At 38.7% G+C, this 25440-nt stretch overlaps 1 pseudogene; it reads left to right on the plus strand.

Moving 5' to 3' along the window:
• Window positions 1-4285: 4285 nt before the first annotated feature.
• LOC113833777 lies at window positions 4286-6377 on the plus strand (annotated as a pseudogene).
• Window positions 6378-25440: the final 19063 nt, after the last annotated feature.

Genomic DNA, 25440 nt, shown 5'->3' on the forward strand with positions numbered 1-25440 from the left:
AAGATTATTGAGCTATTTTATTTTTTATTAAACAAGCTTTTATAATCTAGCATGTATACTGTTCTTTCAGCCACTCTTGTTTCATGCCAGCGACATTTAAAATGCTCTGTAGATACGTAGACAGTGGTTCCCTTATTGGGCCTCAAATTCCCAAGGAGCATGAGTTGCCTGCTTGATCTCTATCATGAAGGCACCAAATTTTATTCTGGTGGGTATAAGTTTATCAGCAGTGGATTGCTTTTTTCCAGCTTCTATTGCAGTCTGTGGATATCATTACAAACAACCCTTTGGATTTTTTTTCATTTATTTTTTAGAGTATAATATAGTTTCTTCTTTCCTTTCCTCTTTCCAAATCCTTCTGTATATCCCTCCCTTTTCTCTTTCAAGTTCATAGAGACTTTTTCATTAACGATTGTTATACTCATACATATATGAATATCATAAATGTACCTAAATAAACCTGCTCAGTTTGTATAATGTTACTTATGTTTTCAAGCTGACTGTGTAGCATTACAAAGCCAGTTGGTGTGCTCTTCCCAGAAGAATACTATTTTTCCCACTCCCAGAGTTCCTTCATTGTCTGTAGTTCTTTCTGTAGGGTTGTCTCATGTCCTTTCTTGCATCTACTAACATATCTATTGTTGACCTCGTTCAGCTCCATCCAAAAGCCAAAGATCACTCACCAAAAGACCCAACACCAGGTTGAAAAGCCCCTCCCCCTTTTTTGACTTCTTGGTCAAAGTTGTCCAAGATACTCCCAAAATACACAGCCTGTTGCTGTTGTTCTTGGTTGCCCTGAAGAAGTTTAAGTTAAGACCCTGTTTTTGAAGGCATCATTCACTTCAGACACAGGACCCACAAACCTCTGAGCTAGTATTGACTTGAAAGCCTCCTTCATAAGAAGTAGCTTTCATGGTACCAGAAGGCACCATGAAAGTGTTCAAAGGAGGAAGATAACCAATTATCCTAGCTATGATGCCTGGGAACTGCAACAATGACCAACATGCCATGAAACCCTATGAATTCAGTAGTGACATACATACTTTGCTACTAACCAACATCCCTTGAAACATCTTTTTTAATACTATGGGTTTTAGGTCAACTTGAAACCAGACACAAGTTTCCCATTCATGTAGATAAAATACCAGCATCAACTAAAACAAACAAACAAACAAACAAAAAAACTGGCATACTGTGCCTGAGGTCTGTGTCTTCATTGTGTTTCCCAGTCCTGCTCCTGAATGATGATGGTTGGTTGGGCAGGGCACATGTCTACATCTTTAGTACTCTGGAGCATGTAGATATGAATGCTTCAGGCAGCACAGGATGAGACTTGGCTATCCTCATCTAGAGATGTACACCTTTTTCTCACTATTTAGGGGAAAAAATTGTAAGTAAGTTTTCCTATATTATTAGACCCTGGCAAACAGGTTAGCAGAATACTAGACACCTATGGCCCAAGGTACAGGGTCTAATTTTACTAGTTCAAAACTTAATCTTCCTTTTCTTTGACACAGTTGAGCCACTAGCATTTTTAAACTTGGAGGCTTTGGGATTGAAGAGGATTTTCCTAATTTCATGCTTGGCATCAAAAAGTCATGCAAATTTAAACATCATTTAACAATGAAGGCACAAATAATTTACAACAAGAGCATAAATTACCAATTCTTAATTCTCTTTAATAGTGAAGGAAATATAGAAAACTAAAAAGTAAAATTGTTCCTGGTAATAAAGATCAGAGAGAGTAAAGACCAACCAAGACATCTGTTGGCTCCATGTCACACTGTAAATTAAGAATGTGATGAAATATGGTCACAGGTCCCTCTGTATAGAATTCCCTGCCACTTAGCTGTTTAATGTGAGGCAATACTTCTTAACTCAATGGGATTTCCTATGTGTGAAGATAAGGAAAATGTGCTTATTGTTCTGTGAATCCCATAATTTATATGCACACACACCTACTGTAAGTATGGACTCTGAGCAATAAAGGATGTAATCACACTCCTTTCCAGGTCTATTATTCCTACTCATAAGCATTTCTGTTTGTGACTGTGAGATAATCATACATGTATGTTACAAATCACAAGTACCAGGAAGAATTGTAAGTTCTTTTAATACATTGGTTCTTTAATTCCATGAGAACTGATCACATAACTTCCTGCAGCAGACTGCATGAATTAAGCATCATTGTGCTTTAAATGATCCTGGAGTTTGAAGTTAACTAACATGATCACATTTTGGACTGATATCTTAGATGTTGGTCTTGACTTTAAACCTTAGTTCTCTTAACTGAAAATAAAAAGGTAGATGTCCATACTCTTTGCATGACAGGTATAAACCTATAAATGCTAGGTAAAGAATTAAATAAGTAAGATTATGGACAACAATTTTGCATATATATTTACAGACAGTTAAATTAGTACCTGCAAAGTGAGAATAAAGTGTGAAGAAGATGTGGATCATTTCTTCAAAAGATTTATTCCCCTGTGGTAAACAGATACAGATATCGTTGCAGGTTGGGTTTATCATTTCCAAAATTCTTGGAACCAAAGCATTTGGACTTTAGGAATTGAAAAAATATTTTGGAGTATTTACATATATTTATAGAGACATACTAGAAAATTCTAAACATGAATTTATTTATTTATTTATTCATTTATATACACCATTTGGGCTATATACATAGCCCAAAGGTAATTTATACAACATTTTAGATATACCTGCATTTTCCCTGCAACTCTTTTAAGGTCAGATGACATTTGTGTGATGTCCAGTCAACGCTCAAAAGATGTCAGATTATGAGTGTCTACTTAGCATTCTCAACTCTTAATACAGTTTGAAAAGTATATTAGCCATATGAATAACCAGCAATAAGGGTCCAAGCTTTGTATAATTTCAGGTTCCTTCTGGAACCTGAACTGTTTTGGAGATGGGAAGGGTATGAGACACTCTGAAGACCTGGAGTTCACAGAGTGGAGTCATAAAACATGGCATATGCAGAGCCAGTAGAATTTCTAAAAAGGTGTATGAAACAGTTTCATTAAATAATACACCATTACATTGCAGAAGAAGGCAAGGACATAAAGACTATGGACATTTCAAAGCCATGGTACTAATTCAGGGGAAAACAGTCCTGTGGAAATCTGAATTGTAATGGAAATGCCTCTGGTCACAAGGTGGGCAAAGTCTTTCTGTACCATTTGATCCCCATCACCTTAGTAGTTCTCTAGATCCCCTCTGGGGCTTCCTTTGAAAAGAAGGGTAGGTTGGAGTGCCCAGAGACCCAAGCATCCCAGTTCCTTCCCTTGATTTTCCTCCAGGAACTCCCTTTGAAGACTCAATTAGAACTGGGCCTGGATCTGGCCACTGCAAACATCTTTTTAATTACATTTCCAAGCTCCTTGAGAAAGAGGATTACAACAAATTAAGGAAGTTCATGCATGCCTCAGGAAAAAAATGAAGGTGTAAAAGGTGGTGGAAATGAAACTCCCTATTGTTTGTCTAACACCAAAGGAAGGCATTAAAAACCCCAGTGGCTTCACAGACCAATTATGCTTCTTCATAAATTATAAATAGATTTAAATTGTTTTAAATTATTCTGATAAGAAAGATGTAACTAAAACACTTACTAAAATGTGAAATACAGAATAATCCTATTTTTTCTCTCATATTCAAACATATATTGTAATCCAAAACAGGAAAAACTACAGCAACAAAAACAAGCTATAGAAACAAAATCTTTCAACAACAGCCAGACAGAAATATAACAGGTATTTCAAGTTTTAATATTCCTACTGCTTCAAAACAGCTCTGTATGTCTTGCAGATAAATTGTGGAGCTATAATAAATGACTTGTTGAGTTATCATGAAAAGTAAAAGATGTGATAATCTTTTACATAAGCAATCAGGAGAATTTGAATTTGATTGAATTAAATTAAATTTGACAACAGTTAAGGTGGTAATAAACAAATATCAGCTAGTCAGGCACCCACAAAAATGTACAGATATCATTTGCAATGCTGGAGACATCTTAAGGAATTGCATAAATGCATTAGAAATGCACAGAGGATTAATGTGAACAATTAAATTAAACAGCATAAAAAGACTAGCAGAGTAATTTCTCTACTAAAATATGGTTTTGTTTTCTAAATTTATGAAGGTTAAATGTAATTGTCTGCTTTACACAGGAGCAAGAACAAAGAGAAACGTGGTCTCTGGTAAAATAACTCACAGGAACAGAGGCAGATGAGAGATTTGGCTCAACTAAGCATGCCGTAGATACATAATGGATGGCATGTGGCCTTCCTACACAGTGCAGCCTCCCCAAGGACTCCGATGTCTCTGGAGTAAGTGAGCAAATGTCAGTCATGCATTCAGCCCAAGAATAGTTTGGAATAGGCAGATTGCTAATGAAGCCAGCATGTGCTTTAACCATAAAGGAGCTGCTTCCAGGAAAAGGAGGGAGCCACTGTGTTCAAGGGCACAGACGTCACTTGGACTTGCTTCTCCTGAAAATAGGCTTAAGGGACATCGAATGCTTTTCTAAATCAGAAAACTATTAGGATCTTGCTTTACAGATTAATCCTATGAATACAAAGTAGAGATTTAATTACAAGACATACCTCAAGGGACAGAGATGATCTTAGTTGGGAGAGCTTGCTGGTCACCGTTGCTGGGAGTCTAGGGTTCAGAGAGAAGACTTGAGGTATGTCCTAGACTCCTGAGTAAAGTTTTCTCTAGGTCCATCCTTTGGTTTTGGTCCTAGAAAACTATATTGCTGTTAAAATAGAATGAGCTGAAAGCTGTGGCCATATCAAGTTATTCTTGTTAAATCTTCCTGGGGTTGTATTGAAACACAGAAACTTGTTAGAGATGAGTAAGGTGGCAAAGAAGAAACTGTTGTCACTTCAGGGACCTAGGGTCTAGAGTGAACTTTATTCTGGAGTCTAGAACATAAGTCAAGTCTTCTCTTTGAATATCAGAATCCCAGCAACGGTGACCAGCAAACTTTGTCTCACTTTCACCCAACTAAGATAATCTTCTTTCTTTGAGGTATGCCTTATAATTAAATCTCTACTTTATATTCATAGGATTAAGCTGTAAAGCAAGATACTTTTTTTTTATTCAGAAAGCTCCACAGGATTTAGGTATATGCTTTCTGTCTTAGACACTGATGAGATGGCCACAACTCTTGCATCAGTATGGAAACCCAGCATAAAAGAATGTGAGGTTACCAGCAACATGGAACCAATTGCTAACACGTCTTTGAGTAATGTTCATTCTTGGCTATAGCATTAGCAGCTTTAATGGGTCCAAAGTAGATATATTAAAGTGCATGCTGTTGGGAAAGGCCTAACTGGAAAACCGAGCAACTGTGGTACTTTTCTGTTCTCTGATGATGTAGATGACAGTACTAACAATCTCCTTACAGAGTCATGAGAAGGGTAGAAGACAACAACAGTTACTTGGGTCAACTAAATAAATATTTATCAGTATATAAATTGACTTCTATTTTACAAATATTTTCCATCTTAATGAATTTTAAAAGTCAAGTTTTCTGATTTAGAACAACTTTTAAGAGTTAATTGAGACTTCCGGGAGCATGGACTGAGAACTTGCAAGCGCTGCGGATGGTGGGCTCTACTGCTGGGAGCATGCTGCGAGCCACTTGGAGGCAGGTAGCATTGGTGACTTAAAGGAACTAGAGGCTGCCATCTAGCTAGACACCAGCCTAGTATCAGTTATGACTGTGAATAATGAGATTGGTGTAAAGCAGCCTATTGCAGAAATAGAGGTTGGTGCTATCTATATCCGGCGTAGGCTCTGGGTAAATGTGGAGGCCCTACAGAGTGGAGGCGGGCAGGAGCGGGGTATGAGGTCTGGGGCGGTGCCCACACCCTTGGTGGTGGGGCTGGGAGCTGCATGTGAGGTGGCACAGCAAGAGATGGAGTATGACCATAAGCAGATCTCCAAGTTAGCAGAGCGGCTGATACAGAAGATAATGAACAGCCTTCCAGATGTGGTGATGAACGGGGACCCCAAACAGCACTACCCTGGGTGTATCAACCTCTCCTTTGCATATGTGGAGGGGGAGAGTCTGCTGATGGCACTCAAGGATATTGCCTTGTCCTCCGTAAGTGCCTGCACTTCAGCATCACTGGAGCCCTCTTAGGTCCTCAGAGCCACTGGCACTGATGAGGATTTAGCACGCTCTTCAAATCAGGTTTGGCATTGGCCGCTTCACTACAGAAGAGGAAGTGGACTACACTGTGGAGAAATGCATCCATCATGTGAAGCGCCTCCGGGAAATGAGTCCCCTCTGGGAGATGGTGCAGGATGGCATTGACCTCAAGGGTATCAAGTGGACCCAGCATTAGAAGAACGGGCCTGTGACTTTGTGCTGACCTGGCCCTTCCTGCCTCACTGACCCATGTACAGCCAGGAACCTTGTTACCCGCTGGGTGGTCCATGATCAACCAGAGCTGACATAGCCCAGTAGACTTCACCACAGAACATTGTTAACTGAGAAATTCAAGGAAGCATCCTTCTTAGCCTCAGCCTTTGTAGGGAGACATTCCCTGTTCCTCCTCAGGACCTCTTCTCACTTTAGTGTGTGGACATTCTCTGCTAAGGGCCCAGAGGCACTGCTGTCCCTCTGTCACTAGGCCTACCTTCCCTTGGGGAGGTAGAAGAACTGAAAGACGGCTCTAGGTCCAAGACTGTTTCTCCGTGTGAACATTTGGATCACCACTCGCTGCTCAGCTGGACTGGCACCATCAGCAACTAGCATAAACAAACCTTATTTTAACCTTTTTTGTGGCTTCAAAAGATGTCACTGTATATGGACTGCAGTCAAAACAGCAAGTTTTATTAAAGGCTTATTTCCTTTGGAAAAAAAGAGTTAATTGAATTTCATAATGCTCATAATTGTACATTAATGTGTGTATATGTGTGTATGTGTGTGTAAGAGAGAAGGGGGATGGGAGAGAGATCTTACCCAGATTTAAAATCTGTAATATATTTGTTTGAAATCTTGGAAATTTTAGAAAGCAGAAAAAGAAATGTTCTTTTGAATTTTTGTTGAAACTCAATATCCCATTCTTCAGTTTGAGCCTCCTATTCTTAATTAAAATGGAAGTCTTTTTACTTAGTTATTTATCCACCTTTTCTCAGTATTCCATTCATAGAAGCAACTTGGAAATTACTCTCTTTAAAAGCCTAGTAGAGTCATCCCCAAGGGCAATCTCTAATATTAGAGAGGAAATTTGCCACCCACTCCTACTTGACCACAATGAATACAGCCTGCTCTTGAGTGAATTGTAAGGTCAAAATCCACTTCCCGTGTTGTTCCCTAATGGAAGTGCACATAGATTCACAGATACATGCAGCAAAACTCCACCTACAGGGAGCAACAGGGTCACTAAAATAAAATATTTCTTATCAATAGTAGGAAGCAAACAGATTAGACAGGGGTTATCTACACATGAAAATCAAATATGGCATGAAAGAAAATTAATATAAGATACAATTAATGAAAGGCAGGTTAATGAAACAACATGCATAGCAGATCATAATAAAATATGTTAGTGTATTGAATACTGAACTTAGCAACCAAACTACACTCCTGATATTGGAGTTAGCAACCATTCCAGTCTCTACCATAGAACTGGAAGAAGAAATGGTATTTATGTATGGCCAGTGTCATGTTGCTAGTTATCAACTTGAATCTTAACAAGAGTCATCTGCATTGTTACTATCAGAACACTGGGAAACAAAAATTGGCTTCTGAGGTGACCCTGAAGTTTTCTGTCAGAAGAAAGGCCAGACAGAAGATAATCAGTCAATGTGATTTATAGAAGCAGAATGGTTATCACAGCACACAGTACCTTGAACTTAGAAAGTGACTGCTGTGAAATGGGACAGCCTTTGGTCCAGTGAGAAATTATTAGAATGTGGGTGACACCAAGGTCTAGCGTGTTTGAAATTCCCATTCCTGTACAGAACTAAGTCCTCTCAGGTATATTTTTTCTAGCTATCTTTCTCCAACCTCTAAACTTTTATTTCTGATCATAGCAAGAGACAGATGCCAAAAACTCATGAGAGGCTGTTCACAGGGTATTTCTAGACTGTCTGAAAATAGGAGGTGCTAGAAATTTCATAGGAAACTCCATTCTTGTTAGCTTTTGATTCAGTTTTTCAGACAAAATTGATCTGAATCATGAGAGCCTGGAAAGAAGAATAATGCAGTTATTATAGATGCATCAAGAGCCAATCTGAACAAGCTACAGAATGCAATGAATGTCCCTGGGCCTTGGACAAGGAATCAGGAGTAGGTTTTTTTTTTTAAATCTAACTCAGAAATGTACTGTCAGACGTAGAGAAATTACTTAGCTCTTTAGTCTTTATCAATTTTGTAATCTTTTAGATGAGAATGTTAGACAAAATTAGTAATATCTACACTTAGCTGCATAATATTTTCTTCAAAATAGAAATGTGGACATCAAAATCATAGAAATAGATAAAATCGGAAACTCCCTTTGAAGACAGACTCACACAGTATTCCAGTTTGCTTTTTATTTCTGTGATAAACACCATGACAAAAAGCAACATAGGAAGGAAAGGTTTATTTGATTTACAGTTTCCAGCCTTAGTCCATCATTGTAGAAGACCAAGATAGGAACTCAAAGCATGAACATGAAGACAAGAACTGAAATATAACCATGGAGGAATGCTGCCATTTCCATGGCTTAATGTTTTATTTCTTATGTAACCAAGGACCACCTGTCCAAGGGTGGCACTGCCCATAGATATCTGTGTCCTCCCACCTCAGTCATTAAGAAAATAACACACAGACAATTTGATGGAAGGACATTCTTAGTTGATGTTTCTCTCTCTCTCTCTCTCTCTCTCTCTCTCTCTCTCTCTCTCTCTCTCTGTCTCTCTCTCTGTCTCTCTCTCTCTGTCTCTCTCTGTCTCTCTCTGTCTCTCTTCTCTCTCTCTCTCTTCTCTCTTCTCTCTCTCTCTCTCTCTCTCTCTCTCTGGTTTTCTGAGACAGGGTTTCTCTGTGTAGCTTTGGAGCCTATCCTGGAATTCACTCTGGAGACTAGGCTGGCCTTGTATCAAGCCAAGAAATGCTAACCAGCATTTGTAGGGGAAGCTGTAGCCACGCCTACTTAGGGGCTGGCTACAGGTGTGCCTGACCATGCTTGTGAGGCGTGGTCAGGGTGAAATAGAGTGAGACTTTCAGGGGACTGTGTCCTCTTTCGGTTTCACTTTTGTACTTTCGGTACAGACTGCTGCCGCGCCGCCTGGCTAGGTTGCTCTGTAAGTAAGGCTTTTCCCTATTAAATACCCTTATATTTCAACCTGACTCCATATTGGTAATTTCCCACTATAAGCATTCATAACATGTTCTTAGTGAACAGTGATTGAACAATAGATTGTCATCTCCCCCTTTAAGAGATGTGAGGATCTCTACAGAACATCTCAGCCAAATTATGTGTAAAGCTTTAAATTAAAAAGTTTATGCCTTTCTGCTATGGGTAAACATAACTAGAAAGGGAGAGAATCCTGGGAAACCCATCCCCGATATGAAACAATGCTTTGTTCTTGGGTATTTGGAAGTGTTATCCATTAGCAGCCTATGGTGCCAGAAACAGAAAAACATGATGAAACTGAGATAAAACAAAACTGATAACATACAGATTGTGTAGTGAAGCTATGGAAGCTTGATCCTTCAACTCCACCTTATCGCCTTGTGGTTCTTTCAGCACTAGCATCTCAAGGGCTACTCCCTTCTGAAGCCAGTATGGTAGCAGTTGTTCCAGCCTCAGACTCAGAGTACAATCCAAAAACACAAAACAAAACAACAGCACAGGTGGCTTCTTTCCAAAGAGCTCCCAGTAAACAACTTAGTAGCCCTGCTACTAATAACAGAATTTGTCAATCCACTACCAAACCCAGAATGAAGGAGCACAGCTACTGGACTTGGTCGATCACCATTCTTCCAGGAGGAAAAAAAAAGCTATCAGCAAATATTCAATTTAGCTACTAAATAATTTAATGAGTTGTTATGACACTCCATACAGGAATAGAATGCATGTATTCATATTTTATCATTGCTGTTGAATGCCATCTTATTAAAGGCCATATGGGAGACTTACTGTCCCCATAACAAGTAGTTACCCATGCTGTCCACTTGCAGACAGGGTGGAAGAATAGGAGAGATGATTTAACTAAAGAGAGGGTCAAACAAAATGAAGGGGATATGCAAAATCCATACAAAAACCTACAATATTGTAGCCAAAGTAAAAGTACACAAATAAATCAGTAAATTAAAAAGTTAGAGGCAAGACACCCTGCATGGTTGGAAAACTCTCCTACTTGAAATAGGCTCTCTCTCTCTCTCTCCTCTCTCTCTCTCTCTCTCCTCTCTCTCTGTCTCTATCTCCTCTCTCTCTCTGTGTCTCTGTCTCTGTCTCTGTCTCTGTCTCTGTCTCTGTCTCTCTCTCTCTCTCTCTCTCTCTCACACACACACACACACACACACACACACACACATACAGAAAAAGACTGTACTAGGAGTGATATGACTTTGATCCAGGAAGTTCTTGAGACCCACAAAACAGCACAAGTTCTTGCCATTTCTCTTGGTGGATCATCAAAACTAGATGATAAAAGATTTTATTTACATAACATAGAAAAATAAAGCTTGTAATGTGTTAGAAGCTTCTTCCTTATAGATAGATTTCATAGTGTTTGTTAAAAGATGCTTTGCTGAGAGAGAAAAGGTATCAATGATCCTGCCTAGCTATGAACTCTACAAAGTATAATACCAACCTGCCAGACAAAATGATCCCACTTGTGCTATAGTGGCAAGACTGTTATAGAGTAACTAAATACTTCTCTGATTGGGTTTAAGGCCTACTTGATAGGATAAATTAAATACTTGGCACTGTAAACCTCCTCTCCCATGGTGAACAAATTGTATCTAAGGGGGAGGTGATTCTGCTGGCTAAATGGTCATAGTGTTGAATCACTTTCTAAATGTATGCCTTTATTCAACACTGTCAACCATAATCAGAGGAGCATTTCTTTCCAATGAATTGCAATGCAGGCAGAGACTCGAAGTTAAACAAGGTGCTGGGAATAAGCAGTAGTTAAGAGTTCAATCATCAATAACACTTATACCTTCACCTCTAAATACCAGGGAAGATTGTGGATGAGGAATAGAAAAATTGGAAGAGCCAAAATATAGGGAAGAAGGGTTTGGAAATGCCACCTTCTGAACAAAACACGATCACTGCAGTCCTAAACTCTCAACAGCTACCAATTACTGCACCGAGACTGCATGAGAATGGACCCATCAACAGTCAGGCAAAGACAAAAGAGGTACTCAGGATTTCCTAGCCCTCACGCTGAACTATTTCCTCAGGATTTCCTACCCTCACTGCTAAACTGTTTCCTCAGGATTTTCCACCCCTCATGCTGAACTGTTTCCTCAGGATTTCCCACCACTCATGCAAAACTGTTTCCTCAAGATTTCCTACTCCTCACTGCTGAACTATTTCCTCAGGATTTCCCACCCCTCACTGCTGAACTGTTTCTTACTGATAGATTCAGGGAAAGGGGGAATCACTGCCTTCAGTAGTACCCACTAGTGACTCCACCAGGCAAAAATGGAGAGTACCAATCCAATGATTTATTAGATGCCTTTGATTAAACTAAATAGTTTACATACACAACATAACCAAAGTCTGAGAAAGGGAGTGGCAGAGAGGGGACAGCTCAAAGATATAAAAGACAGATAAGAAAGAGGGTGGGGAGAGAACATGCATGAAATTTTCAAAGAGCTAAATGAATAAAAATAAATAAATTAAAAATAAAATAAAGGTTTATGAAGGGGGGAACCATCACACATCACATGGATAATTAGTAGCTAGATGGAAAGGCTAGAAGTGAATCAGTTTGAGTGTATCAGAAATACAGATAAGAAATTCATTAATCTTTATCTTTACTTGCTCCTTTTTTTTTTTTTCGTTTTATTCAAGACAGAGTTTCTCTGTGTAGCTTTGGAGCCTATCCTGGCACTTGCTCTGGAGACCAGGCTGGCCTCGAACTCACAGAGATCCGCCTGCCTCTGCCTCCTGAGTGCTGAGATTAAAGGCATGCGCCACCAACGCCCGGCATACTTGCTGCTTATTTATATATCTTTCTAACAAAATTGTTTAGTATTGCCCATGAATAGATTATGCATTAAAGAGTTTTAAACTTCACAATGTTTTTAATGCATTGTTTTGACATGCTTCATAAATAATTTGTGGTACTCTTATAATTTCATATGAAGAAATCTGGGAAATAAAATTAGCATTTATTTGAGAAAACGGGGAGGTAAAAGGAGAAAAACACTTAGGGAGAACAAAAGTAGATTCACAGTGATGCTTCATAGCAAGGACCCTATCATATTGCACTTTACCAAGCTGTTGTGGGGAAGAGCAGCATGCTTTCTCCAAGTATAACCCAGTGCCCTCCAAGAGGCAATGTACAAATGATACACAACAGTTGTGACTAATGGGCTACTTCCCACTTCATCCAAAGCCCATTTAAAGTCCTAGTCATGACAATAATGTGAAATAAAATGCTATTTATATTATTTATTTTGCACACCAGCAACACAATTGCCATCCAAGACTCTTTCCAAACCTCATGGCATAAGTGTTACAACAAGCCTATTCTATATTACCAGTTTAACTTGTTCCTTGGGAGGACAGAAAGACTTAGGACTCTTATGAATAAGTTGAGTGTGTTTGTTTGTTCAACAAACATTCATTCAGTATAACACTTTTCAACAAGTGAATATCTGATTTCTTCAGGATATCAGTTTAAATATGAACAAAGTACATCTCTCTCTTTCTCTCTCTCTCTCTCTCTCTCTCTCTCTCTGTGTGTGTCTCACACACACACACACACACACATATGCACATGAGACTACGATAATGGAATTTATCATTTTGTACAATAAACATAAGCTATAGTAATAAAAACATAAGAAAATGTATCATTTATGCTCATCATGAAGGCTACAGGGAAGTAGTCGTTAAAAAGTTCATAGCAACCCACACTGTGCTATGAGGCCTCACTATCCTTGGGGAGTAGGTGAGGGGTGGGTTGGGGGGTAGGTGGAGGGCATGGGAGGATGGGAGGGAGAGGGAACAGGGGGATTTATATATAAAATAAGATTGTTTCTAAATTTAAAAACAAAATATAGCTCAAAGGACTGAGAAAGAAAGTAAAGTCTTGAGTTGCAAGTGTAGACAGAATCATTGTACCTGAGAGGGAGCCAGGCCCTTTTCTTGAGAAGTGTAACTTCCCTCAAGGGTACTGTGGGCTCATGAGTACTAGATAACCTTGGTGCTGAAAAGCAAGTGGTTGGCAAAGTTCCTGCAGCCACTTTCGGGTAAAGGGGGTCTGTCTAATCATTGCTGTCCTACATTCTGACCTGAGAATAACTTTATAAGGCTCTGATGACATTCTAACCTAATTTTTTCTTTTTATACAGACCACAGATTTGTCTCCTTCCACTCCTCCCAGTTCTCCCAAACACCTCCCCTCTCCCTCAGATCCATCACTCCTCCATTTCCCTGGAGGAAAAGAGCAGACCTCCCAAGGATATCAACCAAACATGACACAAATAGATGCAATAAGACTAGACACAAACCCTCATATTAAAGCTGAATGAGGCAACCCAATAGGAGGAAAAGGGTTCCAAGAGCTGGCAAAAAGAGTCAGAGACATTTCTACTCCCACTGTTAGGAGTCCCACAAAAACCCCAAGCTAAATAGCTGTAACACATATGCAGAGGACCTAGTGCAGACCCATTCAGGCTCTGTGACTGCCACTTCTATCTCTCTGAGTCTCTATGAGCCCTGTTTAGTTGATTCTGTGGGCTGTGTTTTTCTGGTGTCCTTTCTCCCCCTCTTCTGCAGGGTTTCCCAACACCACCTAATGTTTGTCTGAGGGTCTCTGCATCTGCTCCCATGAGCTGTCAGAAGAAGTCTATGATTGGTCTAGGAACCAATCTGTGAGTATAGCAGAATATTATCATTAGGAGTCATTTCATTGACTTTTCTAGTCATGCTTGGTTCTACCATAGGTCTCTGGGCTGCCCAGCTTCCTATTCATGGCTATTCAGGCAGTGTCAGGCATGTGTTGCCTCTAAAGGCATGGGCCTCAAGTTGGACCTGTCATGGGCTGGCTACTCCCCAAAGTTGTGAGACAACGTTGCCCTAGCTTATCTTGCAGATAGGTCAGGTAGTAGGTCGAAGGTTTTGTGGCCAATGTCGTGTCCCAGTCCCATCAATGAAATCCCTGCCTGGTTAAGAAGATAGTTTAGACTCCATATTCTCCATTACTAGGAGTCCCCATTAAGGTTATCTACATATACTCCAGGAAGTTTCTGATACACTAGGTTTCCACACTGCCCCCCCCCAATTCTAGTCATCTGTTCCCAACCTGACCTGATCCCACCTATTCTCATCCTCACCTGCCCCTAGTTCACCCTCAGATTATATTGTATTTCAACGTCCCTAGGAGATGGATTCATTGCCCCTAGAGCCTTCTCTGTTACTTAGCCCTCTGGGTCTGTGGATTGTAAACTGATTATCCTTTACTTAACAGCAAATGTCCACTTATAAATGAGAACATACCATGTCTGTATTTCTGGTCTGGTTTACCTCACTCAGGAGTGATTTTTTTTGCTTCCATCCATTTGCCTGAAAATTTCATGATGTCATTTTTAACAGCTGTGTAATACTCCATTGTGTAAATGTACCACATTTTCTCTATCCATTCTTTGGTTGAGCAATTATCTAGGTTGTTTCTGGTTTCTGGCTATTATGAATGAAGCTGCCGTGCACACCTTTGAGCAAGTGTCCTTGTGGTGGGAAAAAGCATCCTTTGGGTAGATGAGCAAGAGTGGTATTGCTGGGTCTTGTGGCAGATCAATTTCCAACTTTCTGTGAAACTTCTATATTAATACAAATACTGGCTTACAAGTTTGCACTTCACTAGCAATGGTGGTGTGCTCCTCTTGCTCCACATCTTCACCAGCATGAGAAGTTGCTTGTTTTATTGAATTTAGTCATACTGACAGGCGCTAGATAAAATTTCAAAGTAGTTTTGATTGGCATTTCCCTGATGTTTAACTTTTTAGTGTTTTTCAAACATTTGAGTTTCTTCCATTGAGAATTCTCTGTTTAGATCTGTTTCCCCTTTTTAAATTAGATTATTTGATTTGTTGATGTCGAGTTTCTTGAGTTCTTTTATAGATTTTGGATATCAACTTTCTATCAGATGTGAATGTGGTGATATTTCCCATTCTGAATGCTGACATTTTGTCTTATTGATGATGTCTTTTGCCTTATAGAGGCTTTTTAGTTTCATGAGGTCCTGTTTGTTAATTGTTGATATTAGTGTTTGTGCTATTGGTGTTCTGTTTAGGAGGTTGTCTCCTGTGCCAGTGTGTTCAGGGCTATTCCATATTTTCTCTTCTATCCTGTTCACTGGGTATGGTTTTATGTTGAGGTCTGTGATCCAGTTGGACTTGAGTTTTCTGGAGGGTGGTAAATATGGATATATTTGCATTCTTCTACATGCAGACATACAGTTAGACCAACACCATATGTTGAAGATGCTTTCTTTTTTCCACTGTGTATTTCTGGCTTTCTTAACAAAAAATAGGCATCCATGGGTGCATAGATTTATGTCTGGTTCTCAGATTAGATTCAATTGATCAATGTGTCTGTTTTCATTCAAATGCCATGTCTTATTACTATTTTTATTAATTTAGCTCTGTAGTACAGCTTAAAATCAGGGATGTTGATACCTTCAAAAGTTCTTTTATTGTTTGGTATTGTTTTAGCTATCCTGGGTTTTTGTTTTTCTGTATGAAATTTAGTATAGTCCTTTTAAGGTCTGTAAAGAATAGTGTTAGAATTCTGATGAGGATTGAATTGAATCTATAGATTGCTTTGGTAGAATGGCCATTTGTACTATATTAATTATGCTGATCCATGAACATGGGAGATCTTTCCATCTACTGATATTTTCACTTTCTTTCTGCAAAGACTTGGAATTTTTGTGATATGTCTTTCACTTGCTTTGTTAGCATCAACCCAAGATATTTCATATTGCCTGTGGCTATTGTTACAGGTATTGGTTCCCTATTTCTTTCTCAATCTATGTGAGAAAGAAATATATATAGGAGAGTTACTGATTTTACTTTTGCACTAATATTATATCCAGTCACTTCACTGAAGGTGTTTATCAACTGTAGGAGTTCCCTGGTAGAATTTTTGGGGGGTTGCTTATGTATAATATCAGATCATATGAAAATAAAGATACTTTGACTTCTTCCTTTCCATTTGCATCCACTTGATGTCTTTCAGTTGTCTTATTGCTCTAACTTAAGTACTATATGGATAGATAAGGAGAGAGTAGATTGCCTTGTCTTGTTTTCATTTTTAGTCGAATTGCTTTGAGTTTCTCTTCATTTTATTCGATGCCAGCTATGGTCTTGAAATAAACTGCCTATATTGTGTTTAGGTATGTCTCTTGTATCTCTAATCTCTCCAAGACTTTTATCATGAATAGGTGCTGGATTTTGTCAAAGGTTTTTGCGGCATCTAATGATATAATCACGTGGGGTTTGTTTACATGATGGATTACATGGACTGCTTTTCATAAATTGAATCATCCTGTATCTCTGGAAGTAAGTACACTTGGTCACGATCCATGACCTTTTTGATGTTTTCTTGGATTTGGTTTGTGAGTATTTTGTTGAGCATTATTGCATCTGTGTTCATAGGGAAACTAGTTTCTTTGTTGAATTTTTGTGTAGTTTGGGTGTCAGGGTGACTTGCCTCATAAAATGAATTTGACAATGTTCCTTCTATTTCTATTTTGTGGACTAATTTGAGATGTATTGATGCTAGCTCTTCTTTGAAAGTGTGATAGAATTTTGAACTAAAACCATTTGGCTCTGGTTTTTTGGGGGGGGGGCGGGGAGATTTTAATGACTGTTTATATTTCCTTCTGGATTATGGGTCTATTTGAGTTGTTTATTTGATCTTGATTTAATTTTGGTGAGTGGTATTAATTGAGAAAATTATCTATTTTTTTAGATTTTCCAATTTTTTTGTAATACAGTTTTTGAAATATGACCTGATGCTGATGATTCTTTTGACTTTCAAGTTGTCTGCTGTTGTATCTCATTTTTTGTTTCTGATTTTTAAAATTTGGAGATTCTCTCTCCTTTTAGTTACTTTGAATAAGGGTTTGTTTATCTTGATTTTCTCAAAGAATCAACTTTTTGGTTTATTTATTGTTTCTATTGTTCTAATTTTTTATTTTATTTATTTTATCTGTCAGATTGATTATTTCTTGCCATCTACTCCTCTTGAATATGTTTACTTCTTTTTGTTCTAGAGCCTTCAGATGTTTTGTTAAGTTGTTAATATTAGATCACTCCATTTTTTAAGGTAGGCACTTAGTGCTATGAACTTTCCTCTTGGCACTACGTCCATTGGTCACATAAATTTGGGTATGTTGTGCACTTATTTTCATGAAGTTCTTGAAAGTCTTTCATTTCTTTGTTTATTTCTGTTTTGACCTGGTACTCATTCAGTATAGAGTTTTCAAGTTTCTGTGAGTATGTAGGCTTTCTGTTGTTGGATTCAAGTTTTATTTCATGGTGGTCTGATAGAATGCAAAGGGTTATTTCAATTTTCTTGTATTGTTGAGACTTGTTTTTGTGATAGAGTATGTGGTCAATTTTGGAGCAAGTTCCATAAGGTAGTGAGAAGAAGATATATTATTTTGTGCTTTGGTAAAATAGTCTGTAGATGTCTGTTAGGTATATTTGAGTCATAACATCTGTTAGCTGAATTATTTCTCTGTTTACTTTTTGTCCTTTGGTGAGAGAGGGGTATTAAAGTCTTCCACTATCAATGTGTGAGGGTTGATATGTGATTTAAGCTTTAATAATATTTCTTTTATAAATGTGGGTGCCCTTGTGATCAGGGCATAGATATTCAGAATTAAAATGCCATCTTGGTGGACTTTTCCTTTGATGAGTATGAAGTGTCCTTCCCTGTCTCTTTCAATTAATTTTTATTTGAAGTTTATTTTTTTAGATATTAGAATGTCTATACCAGGTTGTTTCTTAGCTCCATTTACTTAGAAATTTTTTCTAACTCTTTACTCTAAGGTAGTATCTATCTTTAATATTGAGGTATGTTTCTTATATGAAGCAGAAGCATGGATCCTATTTTTGAATCTATTCTGCTAGTCTGTGTCTTTTTATAGGGAAGTGAGTCTTGAGAGTCTCAATTTACAAGTCAGATGTAATTCTAATGGGCCCACCTTTATATGTTACTTGGTCTTTTTCCCTTGAAGCATTTAATATGTTTTCTTTGTTCTGCATGCTTACTGTTTTGATTATGATGGAACAAGGGAATTTTCTTTACTGGTCTAATCTATTGGTACCCTGTATGCTTCTGTACCCATGTTGGCATCCACTTCTTTAGGTTAAGAGAACTTTCTCCTATGATTTTGTTGAAAATATTTTCTAGGCCTTTGAGTTGGGATTCATTTCATTCTATTTCTAATACTCTTAAGTTTGGTCTTTTCATAGGTTCCCAGATCTCCTGGATGTTTTACATCATGAATTTTTTTAGATTTAACATTTTCTTTGATTGAGGCATCTTTCTTCTATTGTATTTTCTCTCTTCTAGTTCATGTATTCTGTTAGTGAAGTTTTCATTGATCATTTCTTTTCATATATCTAGATTTTTCATTTCCAGAATCCCTCAGTTTGTACTTTTTAAATTGCTTCTGTTTCTAATGTCAGGTTTTGAAAAGTTTTATTCATTTTCTCCAAATGTTTTTTTTTCTTTTTTTTTCATGAGGGATTCATTCATTTCCTCAATTTTTGTTTGTCTGTTCCTTGCTTTCTTTAAGGAATTTATTCTCTTCGTCTTTAAGGCTCTCTGCCATCTTCATAAAGTTAGTTTGAAGGTCTTTTGCTCGTGATTCAGCTATTTGGAATATTCGGAGCTTGCTGTAGTAAGATAACTGGACACAGATGGTGATATAATGCCCTGGTTGTTGTTGATTGCATTCTTATGCTGATACCTAGGCATCTGGGTTTGGGGTGATTATAGTCTAGTGCCATTTCTGGGTTTGTTTTTGTTGGACAGGTGTTTTGTTCCTTGGTTTCTGTTTCCTCTCTGGTCTTTCGTCCTGTGACTACTGTGGTTGAGCAAGGGATCTCCACCCAAGTGGAGGGCTAGAGTTCTTATAGCCTGTGGTCTCTGATCTGGCAGGGAGTCTGCCTGAATAGTAGGATGAGATATGGAAAGGAGGAAGGAAAGGGGGATTGGAGATAGTGTGGTGGGCGTTAAGAGAGTGGAGGAAGTCTGTGGGTATGTGGTCCACCTGGAATTCTGGTTGTCAGTATGCCCTCTGGTCCAGCAGAAAGATTCTGCCTGAGTTTGGGGCTGTGACACAGTGAAGCATTGAGGGTAACATCAGAGGGGGTTGCTAAGACAGTGAGTGGAAGATGTCAGCAGGTGTGCAGGCTACCTGGTCTTCTGGCAGGTGTGGCCTATTGTTGGCCAGGGGGTGTCTGAGGTAATCAAGAGAATGGGAAAGGTCCACTGAAACTCTAACCTATTTTAGGTGACTAAAATCATGTAGATTTTTATATTACAGTCCTAAGGAAAACATCTTTGATAGCATAAATACCTGTACTTTTTCCTGGTCTGAGGCCAGCATTCTGACTTGCCAGTAAGGGGTTGAGACAAACCACTGAAACTCCTTGAACCTCACTTTCTTCATTTGTGGAGTGAAGGCACCAATATGTCCTCCTCAGGCTGTTTGTAGTTTTAAAATAAAATGTGTGTAAAATGTCTAGAGCATAGACATTGTTTGGAAATGTCTATCCTCTTCCCTTTCCTCCTGCACACATATCACTCACACACAGATTCTTTTCTGATTTTGATCTAGTTGTGCCAGGATGTGGTGAATGAAGTAAAGCTGAAGATAAAAGCTGAGCAAAGAGTCTGGGTGAAGATTTATTATTTAATTCTGGGGGATGGATTATTTGGATATTTCAGGACAAGAGCAAAATCCCTGCTTTATGCTCCCTATAAATGAGATGTTTCTTGAGCTATGTGTTTTATTCTTGGTTCATAAACCTATTTCATAACAGTCAGTGATGATTTGAGGGCTGTTCTGGAGCATGGGAGATGGCCACATTTCCTGCAAGAGCATGTTGGACTTGAACAGAATTTTTATTTGGTCCATTCAGAGACAACTACGGGAAAAAATAAAACTGAACAATACCTGTAAGAATTCAAGGTTGGATTTCCCCATTTGAATTCTTAAGTTTTTCTTTTGGAGTGCTAGGTCCCTCTAAAATCATATGACTCCTGAAATTAAGTGGTTGTGAGTCACAATGTGGGTTCTGGGACTCAACAAGTGTTTTTAACTGTTTAACAATGTCTCCAGACCCAGTCATATGGCTTCTGTAGGAAAGAGACTTTTGCAGGCAGGGATGACTGTAAAGCCATTTTTATATCAATTACATTTCTTATTTCATTTGAGTGATCCTTGTTATGGAGTCAATGCTTTTGGTCCTTGAAATTTATGTTTTGAAGCTCTGAATCCCAATATCATGGTATTTGGAAGTAGAGCTTTTAAGTGGTAATTAGAGTTGATGAAGCTATTAGCGTGAAGCCCTAGTCTAATGGGATTACTGTCCTTGTAAGAAAATAGTAGAGCTGTGATTCTCAACTTTCCTAATACTGCAACCCTTTAATACAGCTCCTCATGTTGTGCTGACTTTTAGCCATAAAATTATTTCTGCCACTACTTCATAACTATAATTTTGCTACTAGTATGAATCAAAATATAAACATCTGACCTGCAGGATATGTGATATCCTTCCCCTGTGCAAGGATCATTCAACCTCCCAGAAGGAACATAGCCTACAGGTTGAGAACCACTGCACCAGAGCTTCCCCTGCTTGCTTTTCTGTCTACTTGTCTCACCCTACTCCTATGTCTACCAAGGAAAGGTAATTTGAAGAGAATAACAAAAAGACAACAGAACAGAATTGACTAGCACCCCAGTTTCAGACACCAGTGCCTCTTGAACTACTAGACTTGCATTTTTCTTTTTCAAACACAGACTTGTAGCATTTTGCTAGGATAGTGCAAGGGGGCCAATTATAGTGTATAAATTTTAAAACAGTTAAGACAAAAGAACTTACTGTCTAAGATGAGTAACATAAATTTTAAGTTTCTTCCATTTCTTAAGAATTTATGATAACAAGTTGATCTACAATACCCAATTCTCCCCCCCTCACACACACACAGTGAAAACTCCTATTGGTAAATAAGTTGATAGGCAAAAGTACAAGTTGAAGATAAAAGCTAAATAGTATCTCTCAAGAGAGTTGGGGTGACACTTTTGACCACATTCTGTGTTCCCCAATTCTGTGTCCCAATGCCACAGTGAGAACAGAATCAGAAAGAGATTAGGAAGGGCCAGAAGAATGAAGCATGGAGAGGCAGAAAAGGTAATAGGCAAGACTGTTACAGAAATAGTCTCTACAGCTAATATGGTACTATAGGGTAGGAAGAATCTCTTCCTCTATCCACCTTAAATTCTTCAGCTGAGATCATGTAAGTCATTCTAGACAAAAGTTGGGTAGCTAGCAATAGAACAAAAAACAAGTTCATTATCCTGTGCATTCTATATGTAACATAGGACAATAGTCAGACCTGAGTAACTATGGGGATGTTAAAAAAAGATATGTATATATAGGCTTAGATTCTATCTCAGGATAAAGGATGCAGGATTTGAGGTTTTAGGTGAAGTAACATATGAAAACTTGGCCAGGAAAAGTATATACATATTCTTGTTTGGATTTCTGTTGCTATGATAAAGCACCAAAACTAACATGGGGAAAAAAAGGTTTTATTATATCTTACAACATTAAGGACACACCATCCCTAAGGGAAGTTAAAGCAGGAACCCAAGATAAGAATTTGGAGACAGAAACTTAAGCAGAGACCATAGAGGAACAGTGCCTCTTGTTTGCTTATCCTGATCATACTCAGATACCGGTTTTTTTATACAGCTCAGACCCACCTGACTAAGGATGTTATGGCCTCTTGTGGAATGATATCTCCTCTATCAATTAACAATGGAGAAATGGACCTACAGACTTGCCCACAGGCCAGTCTGGTGGAGGCAATTCCTCAAGTGAGGTTTTTTTTTTCTTCTCTTGAATGTGTGTCAAGCAGACAGAGACTACCCAACATATTACACATGGCTGTTATTGAGATTTATCATACAGACTTAAGACTGTACCTATCTTAATGAGAGTTATTAGATTCCTCCTTTTTTCTGGTCCATAGAAGAATAATTCGTCCATAAATGGAAATTGTCTTTATTGAAATAAGACCTTTGGAAAAAAGAAAACCAGGATGTCAGAGGTTTTCTATCCCTTTCTTGATTATTATCAGCCTTCAGCTCATAATAATTCATATGTTCAATAGCTATATTCAAGCATTTAATATTGTGGCCTTAGTATATTTCATTTCCCCATTTATTTTCCCAGATCTTACTGGATCCCTGATAAAGTCCTTTGTTCAGAGGGGCTGGGAGTTAGTAATGCATAAGGACAAACACAAGCTGAGGTACAGGCTCTGAAGACAGAAAAGGCAAGGTCGGGAAATAGAGACAGAGCCCACCATGAGGCCATTTAGGCAGGCCTCTGTGATGAAGACGTTTAAACAAATATCTGAGTAGAGAAGTGGTGAGCCTGCTATCAGAACAGTTGGAGAGCAACATTCCAGGTAAGAGGGGGCCTGACAAATGGTTTGAAGCAGAGTTATCTTGGCATATTACTATTACACTCAAGAAGCCTGTGAGGATAGACTGGGAGAGTGAGGACATAGAGGCAGGAACAGAGCCTGAAAGGGGACAGATGGTACAAACTATTTAGGGCCTGGTTGAGTTCTCTATGGCCTTGGAGCTTTATTCCTCACTTGGTTCATATAAAAACACTTTGTTTCCTTTAAAAACGGGCTTTCTTATTTTGAATTTGAATGAATTTTAGATCCTCAAAGAAAACAAATGCAGTGAATCACTGATGTCTTGTAGCACTGGTCAGTTTCTATAACCCTGTGACCAGGTGTCATATTACTAAGCCTGAGTTCCCAGGAGCCTTTTGCTGTAGTTGGATTTGTTTTCCTTGGAGGGGGAGGGTGGAGAGGCTGGAGTTGGTATTTCTTTCTCTAGAGGCAGTTCCCCTGATAAAAGCCAGCGTTAAGACCAGGGTGCTCTGCTACATCTAAAATGCTCCCCATCTCCCCACCCAGCTTGTTGGAGACAGCAGGGAGGTTTTCTTTTCTCTTTCTTCCTATTTCTTCCTTCCTTCTTTTCTTTCTTGTTTCTTTTTTTTTTTTTTGAAGACTTTGATGTACTTTATTGCTCAAGCAAAGTAAACTAAATAAATCTATTTCATTGACTTAAACTTGATGAAAAGTGCCAGCAAAAGCAGAGCTGACTTATTTTATTTATTTATTTATTTATTTATTTAATTATTTCTGTTTTTATATCCAGACCCCAGTTGCAGTTTCCCTTCCCTTTTCTCCTCTCAGTCCTCCCAGGGCTCCACCCCCTACATCCAGTCCTCCTCTTCAGTTTCTCTTCAGAAAAGGGCAGGCCTCCCATGGATATCAACTAGCCATGGCATATATCAAGTTGCCCTGATCTGCTTCTGCCAGCTGAGCCCTGCATCTTAAAGGCTTCACAACCTTCCAAAATATCAGTACCACTGGGAAATCAGCCTGGGAAGGTATTTCAGGTTCAAATGCTAAGAGTGACTTTGGGATTTGAACCTTTGGACAATTGTCTTAGCATTTCTGAAGCTCTCACTTGTGTGTGCCTCTCAGCCCTGTGTGCACTCTTATCTTCAAGGAAACTTAATGACTCTTCCCTAACAGGAGCTGCAGAGGTTGCCAACTAGATGTTGAAAGTGGGTTTTGGAGTCATAATTTAAGATCGAATGCCATGTTCACATTGAATAGACAGGGGTTCTAGGGTGATGTTTTAAGTCATAATACAGTTTAAAATTTGAGTATTCCACTTGAGAATTGGAATAATTTAAATAGGCAGACTCTAAGGATATTAGTTCCAAAGATTAAAATCTAAAGATTCACAGAATAAATAGAATTCAACTTATTCTTATAATGGTCATTTTCATTTCCCTTTTACAGAAGCGCCAAGTAGTACCTGTTGTCTCTGACCAAGATTACCTTTTCTTTTACCTAAAAGTACAGTGGAGTTAAAAAAAACAAAAACAAAACAACCCCCCCCCCCAAATCCTTTGGCTTCTTACTAGTCCTGATCAGGCTGAGTTTAATTTCCCTCACCAATCTTTCTTTCTTTATCTCATGTGGCTCCTTTCCCTCAACTGTTTCTCTCTTCTCTTAAACAGGTCTCAGCTTGCCAGCTATTATCACCTTCTGGGACAATCCCTGGATAAAAGTTCTAAAGCTTGGTCACCCTGAGAATTCTCCGGGTATTCTCAGGCCACAGTTCTTGCCTGCTATACCATCTGATTAGCCATGATCAGGCACATGCTGGGTTCTCAGAAAAGAGGTATCTGCAGTGTGGTATAATTAAGACAGAGTAAAATCTGGTACCAGAAATTCTGGTTTTGAATGCTGTCTCTGTGACTCCTTGTGTGACCTGATAAAAATCACAGCCCCAACAGGCAGCATATTTCTTATCTGAAAACTGCATGTTAGTGACATCAAACTCAGAAGTAGCTTTGAAGACTAAATAAGAGAATGCAGAACACTCATGTGACAGAATGCTGGCTACCTCTACAGATCATTGTAAAACAGGGATTTTAATACAAGTGGTCTCCATCATCCCAGTCTGCTACCCTTCATTCAGTACCAACTTGTGAAGTGGATAATAAAAACACAGCAATACTCTTGATGATAATCATGACTACTGCTTAATTAGCACTACCTTGTCACTGGGGTAGACTTCTGGCCTTATACCTACATAGAGGTACAGAAAGGTAGATGTTATTTCAAAAAATCATTTTACTAACCCAAGGAAGTAGCAACTGAACATCAGAAAACGTAGTGCTCTGAAGCTGCTGACTTGTCAAGCTAGGATTTATCTCTAGGTGTTCTATGAGATGGAGACCTGGATTCCACTAATTGTCTAACCAGCTTTCACAAACTCTCTCAGCACTTGCTTATTGACCTATGGTAGGAAAGCACTTATCACCCTCCCCTGTGCCAGAGATACTTAGCTCATGCAAGGCACAGTAACTGTGGAACTTCTAAC

The sequence above is a fragment of the Cricetulus griseus genome, chromosome 2 (assembly GCF_003668045.3).
Source record: "Cricetulus griseus strain 17A/GY chromosome 2, alternate assembly CriGri-PICRH-1.0, whole genome shotgun sequence".
NCBI classification, from domain to species: domain Eukaryota; kingdom Metazoa; phylum Chordata; class Mammalia; order Rodentia; family Cricetidae; genus Cricetulus; species Cricetulus griseus.